Raw genomic sequence first — 14,690 nt, 5'->3', positions numbered from 1 at the left:
TGATATCTGTCTGTCAAATAAACAAATACAATCTTAAAAAAAAAAATGAATGAATCTACTTTGAGAACATACCGCATTTCAGATTTTGAAAACAGACAAACAAACAGTTACTTGAAATTGGTTTCTGCAGATTTTCAAACATGGAGCACAATTTAAATTTCATTATCATAAAATATCATTTCCAATCATTTTATTCTTAGACATGTAGTGGGTATATTGGTGACAGCTTCCTTGGATCTTGGATTTGTACTCTATTTCTTGAAACTCCTTGGAGGTGATTTTGGGTTTGTTATTAAAGAATACCATATGTCAGTATTGTGATTTGACGAATGAATGTATGGACAGAATTGTGTTCCCTTAACATTCATATGTTGAAGTCCTAATCCCCAGGACCTGTGAATATGACTGTTTTTAGAGATAGAGCCATTAAATGGAAATTAAAGTTAAGTCAGTCAACATGGGTAAGCTGTAATCCAATATGACTGGTGTCCTTAGAAGAAAGAGAAAGATGGAGTGTGGTGGGAAAGATATATTTCACAGAATTTGACTCCCTTGACTGAGGGGCCTTGTAAATTTGGAGGCTGGAAATTCAGGTGAGAGTTGATCTTGAGTCTTGCAACCTGACAGGGAACTCGGGCAGAATTTCTAGTTTGCAGAACTGCTTCTTCAGGAAACTTTGGTTTTTGGACTTATGGCCTTCCACTGATTGAATGGGGTTTACCCACATAACTGAAGCATCTGCTCTACTTCCAACTAAGTGCTTGGAAATGTCAGTACCTTCAGGACATCTAAGCCTGTGTTTGACCAAGCAACTGGGTCCCCTAGCCTAACCAGGAAGACATAAAGTCAGCTGTTACACAAGAAATGAAAGAACATGTCAACCACGGATCCTTCTCCCATTTACAGGATAATTAACTAGAAGAATAGTGAACAGAATGCCACCATCCTATCCCCAAGACAGCTGACTCTGGGTCTGTGGTTTATAGATCACTACATAAAATCAGTTAACTTGATTTTAAAAATGGAAAGCATTCCCAGGTACAGCTGGTTGAGCATCCAACTCATTTTCAGCTGGAGTCATGATCTTGGGATGCTGCAATTGAGCCCCACGTGGGGCTCTGTGCTCAGCGCAGAGTCTGCTTGAAATTCTCTCTCCCTCTCCCATTGCCCCTCCCACTTGTGCACGCTCTCTCATATAAATAAGTAAGTAAATAAATAAATAAATCTTTAAAACAAAACAAAACTGAAGCTACTTCTAGGCTGATAGATTTGAGCAAATCATTCAGACTCAGCTTAAACCAATATTGTGATCCTTGGACTATTTAAATTTTGAGATTACCTAACAAAAAAATGACATCCTATGTTGAAAAATTCTTTGTATTAGGGCGTCTGGGTGGCTCAGTCAGTTAAGCGGTTGCCTTTGGCCTGGGCATCATCCCAGGGTCCTGGGATCGAGCCCCACATTGGGCTCCCAGCTCAGTGAACCTTCTTCTCCCTCTCCATCTCCCTTCCTCTCTGTCTACTTGTGTTCTCTCTCTCTCTCTGTTAAATGATTAAATAAAATCTGTAAAAAAAAAAAAAAAAAAACCACCAAAAATCAAAAAAAAACTTTTGTATTATGCAAGTATCCTCCAGGACTTAACAACTCCTTTTATAATAACCCATGGGTGCCAGCAAAAACTATGTGCTCAGCTCCAGGTGTCAGGGAGACAACAAGGCATGTTATTGGATGATACCAAGCAAGATCAGGGTAGACTCATGGTTGTAGTGACAAGATAAACGGCCTTGAGAAGTGGCTACCCAACTCGAGTGAAAACCTGTGTGCCTGAGGTTGTCCCCTGGTTTCTCCAGGGAATAGAATAGGCTGTGTAATGAGATATGGATGCAGACCCACAATTCTTGACCATGGTTTAGTGCATTTCTGGCCATTACCTTTGGTCTTTCTGTGTGAAATCATCATTAAAAACACAGAAAAGGATGGTTTAGAAAGTTAATTTTATTCTTTCATGAGGGATAAAAATTGATCAAAAACTTTTTACTCTCTGCTTGAATTGCATAATTATAGCCGTTTTATTACCTAATTTAAGAAAAAGTCTTTACTCTTGAGTTCTGTTTTATATGTCAGTGATTTTTGATGTCTGGTAAATGATTAATATGGATATAGTTGGACACATTTTGTTTCCTTTCTTTTAGATAAGAGGCACATAGAATTGACTTGTATATTTTAATCATAAAAAAACAAGATACTAATTGCAAATACATTTATTTTTCTCAATAAAATTTAAATATAAAAGTAATACTTATAAGGATTTATGTTTAATTATCAATTCCCTCTTCTCAAGAAGCCAAGTAATTCGTCAATGATTGTAACTTAGTGTGTAAATAGTCTGAAATATGCAAAAGCCACAGAAAGGAGAAATCTACGTTGCAAAGTCTCAAAGAGGAGACACTCCCTGTGCTGCGTCTTGCAGATTAAATGAGAAATTTACTACTACGTTTAATATCCAAAGGACAACAGATTCTTTTTCAAAAAATAAAATGGCTCTAGCTTGAGAAAGAATAAATTAAGGTTAGAAAATACATATTAATTCTAACTACACAAATTCTGACATGTCTCTTTCTAGGCACTGTTTGAGATATGATTATAATTGATCATGATTATCACATCACCATCATCCAAAACACAAATATTTATGTTAATGATCTCAAGATAGATACTATAACTCTCAGTCATGCAAAATCAAAGAAGTGTGGGTAGCAAGGTCTGGAGTGTTTTTGTTTAAAAAAAAAAAATACAATCTGGGGCACCTGGGTGGCACAGTCAGTTAAGCATCTGGCTCTTGATTCTGCTCAGGTCATGATCTCAGGGTCAGAAGATTGAACTTCACATTTGTGCTCAACTCTGGGTCGGTTTGCGATTCTCTTTCCTTTTCCCTCTGCTCCTCCCGCTCATGCTCTCTCTCTCTCAGATAAATCAATATATCTTTAAACTTAAAATTCAAAAATGCAATCTACTTCACATTCAAATAATAGAACTTGTATAAGATAATTGAGGGACTATCATACAAATAACTTCCTTCCACTTAATCAATGCATAGTCCTCGATAAAAGAGTGTGCTACCCATTAATTATATGCATGTCTCTGTGATTATTTGAAGGACTGAATTTGAAGACAAAATATTAACAAATTATATATACAGTACACCTCATTTGGTAGGTGGCATTTCATGTATTCACTGCTGATGGAAGTTAAAATGATATATGCTGGTAATCAATCTGTAACTCTGTGTAATTTTCATTTTTCTTGCGAAAAGTAAATGGGCAGAAATTCTGTGCTGTCCTCAACAGTTTTGGAAGGTTGATTGTGTATAGGATTGATTTGAGAAGATCTAGATGAGCAGAATATTAGTTGGAAACAATTCTTCTGGCCACAGCAAGGAGAAAAAAAAAAAACCTGGTTTGCTGGGATTTGCCCAGTGTTAGCCAGACTGTTTCCTCTACGAGGAAAATCCTCAGACCCCGGCAGACCCCAAGGGCTAATCATCCCAAGATTAGGGTATAAAGCTGAGAGTCTGAAGGCAGTGTATGTCTGTGCCTCCTCCAAACACTCCCACAGATTCAGGGAAAACCGTCAGACACTATTTAGGAGACACTCAAATTTCTAGGACATTATCACAGAAAACTTATTTAAAGTTGTATCCATCCAAAGAACGTATTAAAATAATAAACAGGAAACACTATTAAAATAAATAGTAGGTTAATACAGTGTTTTCATGGGTATTTTTAAAATAATCTTAACTAAGACTTTTATTAGAAATATCCTGCAGTAAACTGTTAATAAGGACATCTGTGGAGCATTTAGATGGTAACTAGGCACATAAAATTTTAATCGGCAATTTCTTCAGTATTTAAGACTATATTGCCATCAACATATTTTTCATAAAGAAAGTCATGCACTACTGTCAGTTATATTTATTACACGAAGGAACATTTTAATATAATAATGCAGATGTTTTCATTCTATAAACCCCAATGGTACTTAAAGCTGGGATTTTATTACTTGTCCCGAGGGCCAGGCAAAGCTATAAACCTGCTAGATTCCAACTCTGCTACTACTGTTGAGTTGTGCACATTTGGGTTGTAAATTACAATATAAAGTAATCTAATATGTATAAAAATGGTCGTCATGGAAGCAGGATCCCGGATTCATAAGATTTCATAAGAAATCAAAAAAAGAATTTATAAACATCAACACTCTGCTTTGGGTTTATGAAATTCTCTTCCCCAAATATAATGCCATTCTAATAACTTAAGAAACGGTCTGTCAATCAACACTACGTACATTCTCTTCTTCACATCTCCTTGATTCACAACTTATTTCCAGAACAAGCATATTAGCCACCCTCTCACCTCTGTTCTCTACTTAGAGTGACCAAATGCTCTATGTTGGGTTATTATGAAGATATGAAAACTACTCAAAGGGATCTCTCCAATGACAATTTGCAACACACATGGCATTTAGAAATATCTATCGCAAAATAACAGACTTTAAGGATAGAAAATTCTTCAGCTCTGAGCTAGAACAAAGCAGCAAAACAGCTACACACACCGAAACATGGAATTTTATGTATGTAAGTACATGGAGATGGTGATAAACTTGAGAATAAACAGGATTGTTTTCTCCAAATTTTTTGCTAGCCATCTATAATCATATTAGTACTCTCCCATAAGAAAAAATAAATTATCTTAAACACTGCATGTATCATGAACTTTAAAGCAGTATCAGCTTTTTCTTAGAATTCTTGGCAACTGCATGGCAAAGTGTACAATTTCTGGAGTATTTCATTTAGTAAAACACATTCCCCTACATTACTAAAATGAACAAGAACAGGAGAATGTGGCACATATCTTAATGTTACAGACTGCCTCCAATAATCTCTTTATAAAATGTAGGTTTGTCATGATTTACACATTTGGGGGAAATCTACAATTTTAGCTTTGTAAAAATATTTTTCATTTGAAAATACAAGGAGTTTGGAGGCAGTCAGTTCTTGGACAGAATGCCAGTTCTGCCAAATATTGAATGGGTGAACTTGGGCGAGTTATTGAAGCTTCCCGATCTTTAGTTTCTTTACTTATAAAATAAAGATAATAATACCAAGCTAGCTGGACTGCTGTGAGGAAACACGAGCTGATTGTCTTCAAGCAGCGTAGCAACATAAATTGAACATAGAAGCATTTAAAAATCGGTAATGTAGTGAATGAATCAGTGATTCATGATGATTATGTTCATCAGATTATTTTATCGTTATGGAAAACACTGGAAGAGACGTTTACTAAAATTTTCACAGAGCTGTGTGTATAGATTATAGGTCACACATCTTGTATTTATTAATTTTTTGGACAAAATCACAACAGGCAACTTTGTAGAAACTGATCTAAAAATCAAGAAAAAAAAATAAATGAGAAGAGCTGAGTCTCTATTAAGTTAGTACACAACATATACCAAAAAATACATCAACATTTACCATGATATCATTTAATATGAATTTTCTATAAAAATGTATGATTTGTATCAGAAGATTAACTATTTTTTAAAAGTTTGGGATGCATATTTTTTGGTTTATATTTTTGGTTCTTTAAAATATACAGTCATGGGGCGCCTGGGTGGCTCAGTCAGTTAAGCATCTGCCTTCGGCTCAGGTCATGATCCCAGGGACCTGGGATTGAGACTAATGTTGGGCTCCCTAATCAGCTAAGAGTCTATTTCTCCCTCTCCCTCAGCCCTTCTGCTTCTCCCTGCTTGTGCTCTCATTCTCTCAAATAAATAAATAAAATCTTGAATATATATGCACTCATGAATTTTTGGGTTTCCAGGGGCACCTAGGTAGTTCAGTCAATTGAGCTTCCAACTCTTGATTTTGACTCAGGTTATGATCTCATGGTCCTGGGATGGAGCCCCACATTGAGCTCTGTATTCAGTAGGGAGTCGGCTTGAGGATTCTCTCTCCCTCTGTCCTTACCCTGCTTGCTTGTTCCTTTTCTCTCTCTCTCTCTCTCTTTCTGTCTTGCTCTCTTTAAAATGGATAAATAAATCTTTTTTTTTTTTTTAATGGCTCCCTGAAAAGAGTAAGTTTCCCTTATTTTAATCAGGAAATATCACTCTATAAATACACCTTTTCTAATCAAAGCCATGGACTAACAAATGAATGAGTAACATCGATATTTATTCAGTGTAGCTTTTTCTAAATAACAAGGGCAAATGCTCACCTGGCACTTACTGTGGACGGGCACTAAGTGCTTTACATTGTCCTCCCAACAGCCTTAGAAGGTAGGTACTCTCCCTATCTACTCCACAAAGAGATTATAAAATTTACCTAGTCACAGAGCTATGTGGTGGTGAAGCTGAGATCTCAACTCAAGTCAAGAGTCTGTGCTCTTGACTCTATGGTACATGGGCTTTCCGAGTTAGGGATGCTGTGAATCATTAACCATTAGGACTACTTCAGGAGACACAGGGTTTATTATACCAGGAAAGTGAGATATCCTGCAAAGTACATTCATAGCTATCCAGTTTATCTCAATTCCTAGAATAATAACGTGTGCTTCATTTGTATTAAAAGATATATCTAGATTAAAACAGTGGTAAGTTTATCTAAAGATTCTGACATTCACTCCAGCTTGTGTGCATGTGTGTGCCTATGCATGTTCATATGTGTGTGTTAAGTAAAATAATGATGAGAGGTGTAGTAAATAATTATTGACGACTTTGGAACCTGTATCAGAGCACTGAGAAACACCAATGTGCCCTACGTATGTGGAAAATATTACTGTAAATCTAAATATATTTAGTTAGAAAATATGTCAGTATTACATCATCTTTAAAATATTTTGTGCAAGTAATCCAAAATATGTTTTGAAATTTAATGTCACAATGGTTAAGTCAACTCAAAAACTTACTTGAAATTTTATTCATCACTTGCCTTTCTTTGGCACAAAGTTCAATCCTCCACTCCAAGTAATGCAGAAATGAATTAATGTTCTCCCCCTTATAAAGGAGTTGCACATAGGCAATGCAGTGCTACTTAATGATACAGGATAAATAGGACAGTGGGCATCGGGCAGAGAAGGTATTGAGTTCATCCTTTGAGAAGTCAGCATCAGAGGGAAGGAATAGGCTATAATGATATGAAGTGGTTGAGTGGTTATTTTTAAGGATGAGGGACATATTGGCAAGCAGAATGTATACATCTGAGTGAAGAACTGAGAAAAAGAATAATAAATTAATAAATTAAGGGCTAGTTTCCACCCAAAGAAGTTAAAGTGAAACTCTTAGAAAACACATCGAGAAGACGGTTAAGGGCAAAAACTGGGAAAAATAAACATGCAGAGAAATTTTCCATGAAGAGGTGGGTAGTTAAGTCACTTGAATTTTCTTGGTCTAAGAAAAGTACAGAAATTAGGTCAACTATGGAGTGAGAGTTGACTGGGATCATGCATTTGAAGATTTTGAGGTTTGGAACAGCGATGATGGAAAAGTTCCATACAGACTGTACGACAGTCCAGCTGAGGCTTGTCAGAGCTTAGGTCATGTGAACCTTTCATGATCCCACCAGCACAGCAATATAAGGTCACAGAACACTGGAACTCATTAAGAACACTTCTGTTGAATTCTGGACTCATTGGTTATTGACTAAATTTATTCAAGGTACTTAAACTTCTCACAGACTGTTCTGCTGATTGAGGAAGTATGTGTACAGTATGATTCCTACTCATTCCTCTGAAGACAGTCAGCGTGTCTCTACGTATTTTCCTTCTACAGACTGTGGTGCCCATTCAGGGCTGGTTGCTACACTCGATAATGGACAAAGGAATAGAGCTTACCCAGGGCTGATCGCTGAAAAGACAGGAACTGAATGGGGAAGCGTGAAAGAGTCCATACAAGAAGGCAAGGCAAGATGCCAGGGGAGACAAAAGAAGCTAGAAAATGCGGGGGCACCTGGGTGGCTCAGTGGGTTAAAGCCTCTGCCTTCGGCTTCGGTCATGATCTCAGGGTCCTGGGATGGAGCCCCGCATTGGGCTCTCTGCTCAGCAGGGAGCCTGCTTCCTCCTCTCTCCACCTGCCTCTCTGCCTACTTGTGATCTCTGTCTGTTAAATCAATAAATAAAGTATTAAAAAAAAAGAGCTAGAAAATGCAGATGAGCTAGGAAGATACAGCTTCACTGAGAAACGGATCATGAGAAAAAGGGCAGAGGAAATGGGAAGTGTGCAAAGGACTGGCGATTGGAATTAAGAAGGGGAGTTTTAGGGTTTCAAGAATGAGTTCAAGTAGAGCAATGTTGGTGACCACATAGTCCACAAGCAAGGTGGCAGTGGGTGGGGACAGAGGAGGAGAAAGTGGAGAATCTGCAAACCCCCGCTGAAGAACAACAAAGTTTTCCCTTCATGTGTCCACAATGTAACAACTCCTATTTGTATGATGTTTCAGCTCATGAAGCCATATTTGTTACAAATTATTGATTCTCTCCCCCTCTATTTAATCACTACTCCTTATGAATATTATTTCATGCTCTTCATTTTCAAATGAAGCTTCATGATGAGACAGCAATTACCCACCTGCAGAATATGAGTCCACAAGGGGTGAGTGCCCGTCCGGCAGATCCTATACTATGTACCCTATGTCCTCGCGTTCCTGAACATCACTGCCGATTCTACCGAGAACTTGTTTTCCTCTAAAGCAGAAAAATGAATAAATAGATACATAAATAAACAAATAAATAAATAAATAAAATCAGAGAAAGCAAGTCTGACAGGAAGAAAGATTGAACACTTTCACATGTAACCCATGAATTTGTGTAGCCGGCAGCTAAAGATAGAGTTAAGATTAGGGCTTATCATCCCCCACCTTTCTTGAGAGATAGATCTCAACAATTCATCCAGATTTCCAGTGTCTGTAGCAGTTCAGCTTTTTTTTTCTCTAAGAAAAGAAAGAATGGACAATCTGTGTTACGGGGTGAGCGGACCTAATTCGATAGCTGTGTGACATCAGCGAAAGTCAGCACTTCAATAGTCACCATTTTTAGGTTCAGTATGGAGATACTCCACGAAATATTTTAGAGTTTTGGTGGTACTGGATATACATTTGGTATTACAACTGGTACATTTTTATATAAATTTTTATTAAAGATATAATTTAAGGGAAGGTGATCATTGCAGTTTCTTGGTTGTCTTTATCATATCAAATCTCTCTCTTATCAAATGTCTTTCTCTCTCGGCTTTTGAATGAGAAACCTTCACCTTCAACGTATTACGCAATTTTCTTGAAAAAGACTTATGTTAGATTCATTTCTTTTTGTTGATGATGGTATCATGTCCTAAATTAGGTTTTATGAAAGTTTCAAATCTCTTGTCATATGGAAAGACAAACTTGTTCAATAAAATATATATTCTAAGCGTGTTTATCACTACAGCAATACTATTACATAAAGCCCGATCGAGTCACTTATCCAATCATCAAAAATAGAGATAAAGGCAAAGCAAAACCAATCCTTCAGGAGTGAGCTATTACCTAAAACAGAGTACTAGGTACTACTGAATGAAAGTTTTCAAAATTGCTACTGGCTGAGGAGAAGACCAGGAGAAGAAATAAAGACCTCCTCAAATCTGAGCATAATCTACTTAAAAGGAAAGATTTGATTTTTTTTCTAATTAATTTCACAATATTTCCTTGGGGTCTTAATCATGCCACCTTACAATACAGCTCACTTTCCTTTCCCTGCACAGCATGTCACTGTCATAAAGATAGTAACCACGATTTTCCCAGTTTCTTTGGAATTAAAGAATGTATCTTCTACCTTAGCCATTTCAGGCTATACAGTTCCTCTTCTCTCAACTTTCTGAAAGGCTCATCTCATGCCCTTTCTTCTAAGAGGAAGCCTATAAATAAAGTTCAAAAATTCCACAATGACTCGGTTATTTGGTTCAAAATGTTCACAGGTTACAGCCATCTCGGGCGATATATCTTATTTTTGACACCTGTACTACGTAAGTGATATATGAAAGTATTTACAATCAAATTTCCTAGGTGATTTGTGCGCACATGTGTGTTTAGAAATCACAGGGGCAGAAAACATGGCTAGGATACAAGAGAAAAAAAGTCACACCGGGGGAAGAAAATAGAAAAAGGAAAAGAAAATAGAGTTCCCTGCTTTGTTTGTTTGTTTGTTTGTTTATTGTGATTTCGGACTTTAGACATCCCTTGTCTTCTCTTTAAATTTCTTCAGAGGGCCAAAATCACTTTCAGGAACCCCCTTGCTAGTACATATTAGCGGATCATATAAGAAGAAGGGAAAGATAAATTGAAAGGGCTCCTTCAGCCCCTCTCCCACTCTCTCTGCACCCCGGCACATCTGCCCTGTGAGCAGGTGGGAAAGCCCTAAAGCCCATTGTTTGGGAAGGGGAAGGGTCCATAAGTAGCAAATGAACAGAAATGGTTTTGTCTCTAGCCTGCCCCTCATCTGCAAGACAGTGGTATGCCTTGTAGTTTGTTTTGTTTTGTTTTTGCCAGGCCCTCTTTTATTGAAGGTCTTCTCAGCACTAAGCTCCACTGGAAAAGCTCACTGCCCTACCCCAAGGGGGAAAAATCAAATAGTATTGCAAAACAAGACCATTATAATACATCAATGTTACTATTTCCAGGCTTAGTGTTCCTCTTCTTTTCTATTTTTTTCCCCCCTCCCCTGGTGTAGCTGTGTTTTTACTGGGCAGAAAAAAGAATACTTTGTTTATAAAGTTTCCGTAAAAATTTCTCCAGATCTTCCTGAGCTCTCTCGGGGACCCAGCTGCACGTACTGACCCTGCTTCTCAGCGTCAACACGTCCTGGCTGGAGGTTCACCTAACTCTCCTTTCTGTTACCAGTCTAGCCCCTGCGGCAGCAGCCGAGCTCCACACGTTTTAGGTTTGATGAAGCTCGCTGCATTCCATCACACGTTTGCTCGCCTAGAGCCCTGGACCAGGAACATTTCCCCGTCATTCCGGCGTACCCTGCGCTCACCCTGGGCTACGCTGATTGCGCAGCGACCTGGAGCACCAGCCCCTGGAGCTGCTCCCTGTCCCCTCCTCACCAACCGAAATTCTAAACCATGCATTAGTAAAAATGCTCAGATGAACGGAGGAAGCTTTAGCCTAATAGTGTATCATCTTCCTCCAGGAACCTGCCGTTTAGAGTAATTCCGTGATGCATTTCCTTCCCATTACTTCCCACTCCTTTCTCAAACACAGTAAAAAATTTTAAAAATGAAGAGCATCCGCATATTTCTCGAACACCCTGAGACTGGTAATCAGCTAGTTCCTGTTTTCTGAAGGTCCATCTTATGCATCACCTTTTATGATGTAATACACATGCGAAGTGATGTATAGTCAGCTAACTGGTGTCTAACATTTAGTGTACCTTATCCTAAGTGTGATAGAACTTTCACAAGTGCGACTTCACTGAATCTCGGAACGTAAAAAAGGAAATTAAAGCTAACTGCCGTTTAATTCTGTCTCTGGTGGCAAAAGGACTTTGTTAAACTAATAACAAAATTAGTGGCTTAAAGGGGAAAGCATAGTAAATTAGTAATTTACACTTTAATATTTAAATACAATAAAACAGCATGGTCACAGTCTTTTGATTAACAAATTATTCTAATCAACAAACTCTACATTTATATAATATGTAGTAGAAAATTTTAAGTGATTTTCCATTAAAATACACATACTATAAGAATAACACTAAATTGGATAATATTTTTGGCAAAGGCCTTTCCTATTTTCTGTAGCGCCTCAGGATAAACATCACGACTCGATTTACAATGTATTGTTTTAAGTAAAAAACTGATGCCTTGATTTATAATTGAGTTGCATGTCTTATTAAAATTGATGCTATGTATACTCAGATATGAAATAAAACAATTAAAGAAATACAGTTATTAAATTTAATTTTTTATCAGAATATACTATTTAGAGACATGAACCATATTACTTTCAGAAGAGGCTAATGTCAAAAACCTACTATATTGGGACACAGTCAACATTTAGGGAGAGATGAGAAAATACTATCTTACACAGAAAAGTTTTTAAATTCTTTAGTACATGTTATTCAATACAATCATGTATAAAATAGATAGGCATGGGGGGGTTGATATTTATCTTCATTAACTTTATCTTGAGTTCATGCATGAGGTGTTCTGGGTCAGAAGCAGTTTTATTAATAAGAGTCTCACCCGTTTGCCTTGCCGCTGGGGTGACTGTGAGAGCCAGGTCAACTGTACCCAGTAGAAGCCGGGTGCCCACCGCCAAGGGACAAAGAGAAATTATTTTCCCCTGCTTTTAAAGTGGTTGGAGACTGCTGTCCTTCTCCTCTCTGAAAGGGCGTCCTTGGAAATGTAATGCTTCTGAAATCTAACCCTAGGCCTTTGGTATGTAAATAAAATCTCTCCAAGAGCTAGCAAGGCAAGATAGGTCTATCTCCAAGTTCTAGAGCTTCATCCCATTTTCTTGTCTTTCCTATGGACCATCAAGGGGGCATTGGGATAAGAAATGCATGGCTGACCCAGTGCTAGAGACCCCTGGTCCCAGACCCATCTTCATTTTTCTTTTCTTTTCTTTCTTTCTTTTTTTTTTTTGGTTAAGAGAGAGATAGCCGTGTGTGTGTGTGTGTGTGTGTGTGTGCGCGCGCGCGCGTGCATGCACATACATGAGCAGGAGCTGGTGGAGGGGCAGAAACAGAGAGGGAAGAAGATCTCAAGCAGACTCCTTATTGAGCATGGAGACTGAGGCAAGTCTCAATTCCAGGACTCTTGAGATCATGACCTGAGCCAAAATCAAGAGCAAGTCACCTAGCCCACTGAGCCCCTTAGGGACCCCTCAGACTCATCTTTTTTTTTTTTTTTAAGATTTTATTTATTTGACAGAGAGAGGTCACAAGTAGGCAGAGAGGCAGGCAGAGAGAGAGGAGGATGCAGGCTCCCCGCTGAGCAGAGAGCCCGATGCGGGACGCGATCCCAGGACCCTGAGATCATGACCTGAGCCGAAGGCAGCGGCTCAACCCACTGAGCCACCCAGGAGCCCCCTCAGACTCATCTTTAAAGAGTCTGGCACAGCCACCTATCCAGAAACCAGAATCCTCATGGATGCCCTGCTCAAAGTCACAATGGGATGGTGCATTGCCCCAGAGGCCCAGCCCGGTGATGGGGACAAGGCTCTTTCCCAGAGGTTATGCAGATGCGGGACCACCCAAGGCTAGAAACCAGGAGTAAACTGTCAGCAAGCCCAGGAAGCAAATCTAACCCACTCCAGAAAGCTAAAAGCAAACCCACAGTCCCCATCAAACTGCCAGACATTGACATGGAGTTCAAAGTGTGGAACCTTGGGGTCCCAACCCCAAGTCTACAGAGTTTCAAGGCAGCAGCATCTTGAACACATGGCTCTATCCTGAATCCTTATAGCCAATTTTCCCTTTAGGGAGTGAGGTGTCTGGAATTTTGTTTCAGGAGACCTTTTAGCCTGTACCTAGCTTTTCCCTGTGGAGCAGCCCCAGGGCATTCATTGTTCTCTCTAACCCAGCCCAACCACCAGGCTTTGGCTCCTCCACCCAAGCCCTTCAGTCAGGAAATGTTCTCTGCTTTTGAAGACCATGGTGTTCTTGGCCCTTCATTTCTTGGAGACCAACAGAGGTCTCCAAGTTCTAGGGCTTCATCTCTAACCATAAATACCAAGAAAGAAAATGCACTGATCTCTAGCCACTTGATACTTCGTCTAGGAGATAACTATTTGACCCTCTCCGGGACAAAAGAGAAGCTTTGTTATCCTTTCCTTTTGGGATCAGATAAATTAGCTATACAAATGCCTACAGATGTAAGTCTTCTGGTATTTGAAGAGCCTTACAAGGCTGTGTATTCTACAAGAGCCCTGAGAAAGTCAGGGAAGTTTTATTTTCCCATAGTATCTCTCAATATTAAATAATTTTACTTAATGGATCTAATTATATTAGAAGAAATTGAAGAATGATAGGTCTTTATTTAAAGCGCTATATATATTAGGTCAAGATCAAAGCGTTAAACAAAAGAAGCATTCGACTTTGAAACAGATAAAAGTGGTCAGTTCAGACACTTTTTTTAAAGATTTTATTTATTTGACAGAGATCACAAGTAGGCAGAGAGGTAGGCAGAGAGAGAGAAAGGGGGATGCAGGCTCCCCGCTGAGCAGAGACCCCGATGTGGGGCTCAATCCCAGGACCCTGGGATCATGAACTGAGCCATAGGCAGAGGCCCTAACCCACTGAGCCACCCAGGCACCCCAGTTCAGACATTTTTTGAGCTAGAAAACACATTTTAAAGTCATACTAATGTCAAATCCCACACTAAGTAAATTACTAAGTGAAGTAACTACTCCCTTTTCCTTACTAATTCATGGCAGATCCATGGTTTTTAAGAACAAAAATAGCTACATATGGTATACAGAGTAAATAAAATATGTTTCTTTGTACTTTCTCCATTAATGAGAATAGAGTTTGGGATCATGCGATGATAATTTGAATATATCGTCTTCTACAGGTAGCTGAGGAGGTTTATGTGTTCAAAGTTCTCATATGTGTCTTGAGTTCCCACCTAGTAAGGCAAGTTGAGAGGTCATTGGGGGGAGAAAAAA

Source organism: Neovison vison, chromosome 3, assembly GCF_020171115.1.
Source record: "Neovison vison isolate M4711 chromosome 3, ASM_NN_V1, whole genome shotgun sequence".
Classification (NCBI taxonomy): domain Eukaryota; kingdom Metazoa; phylum Chordata; class Mammalia; order Carnivora; family Mustelidae; genus Neogale; species Neogale vison.
Note: the sequence above shows the minus strand (reverse complement) of the source record.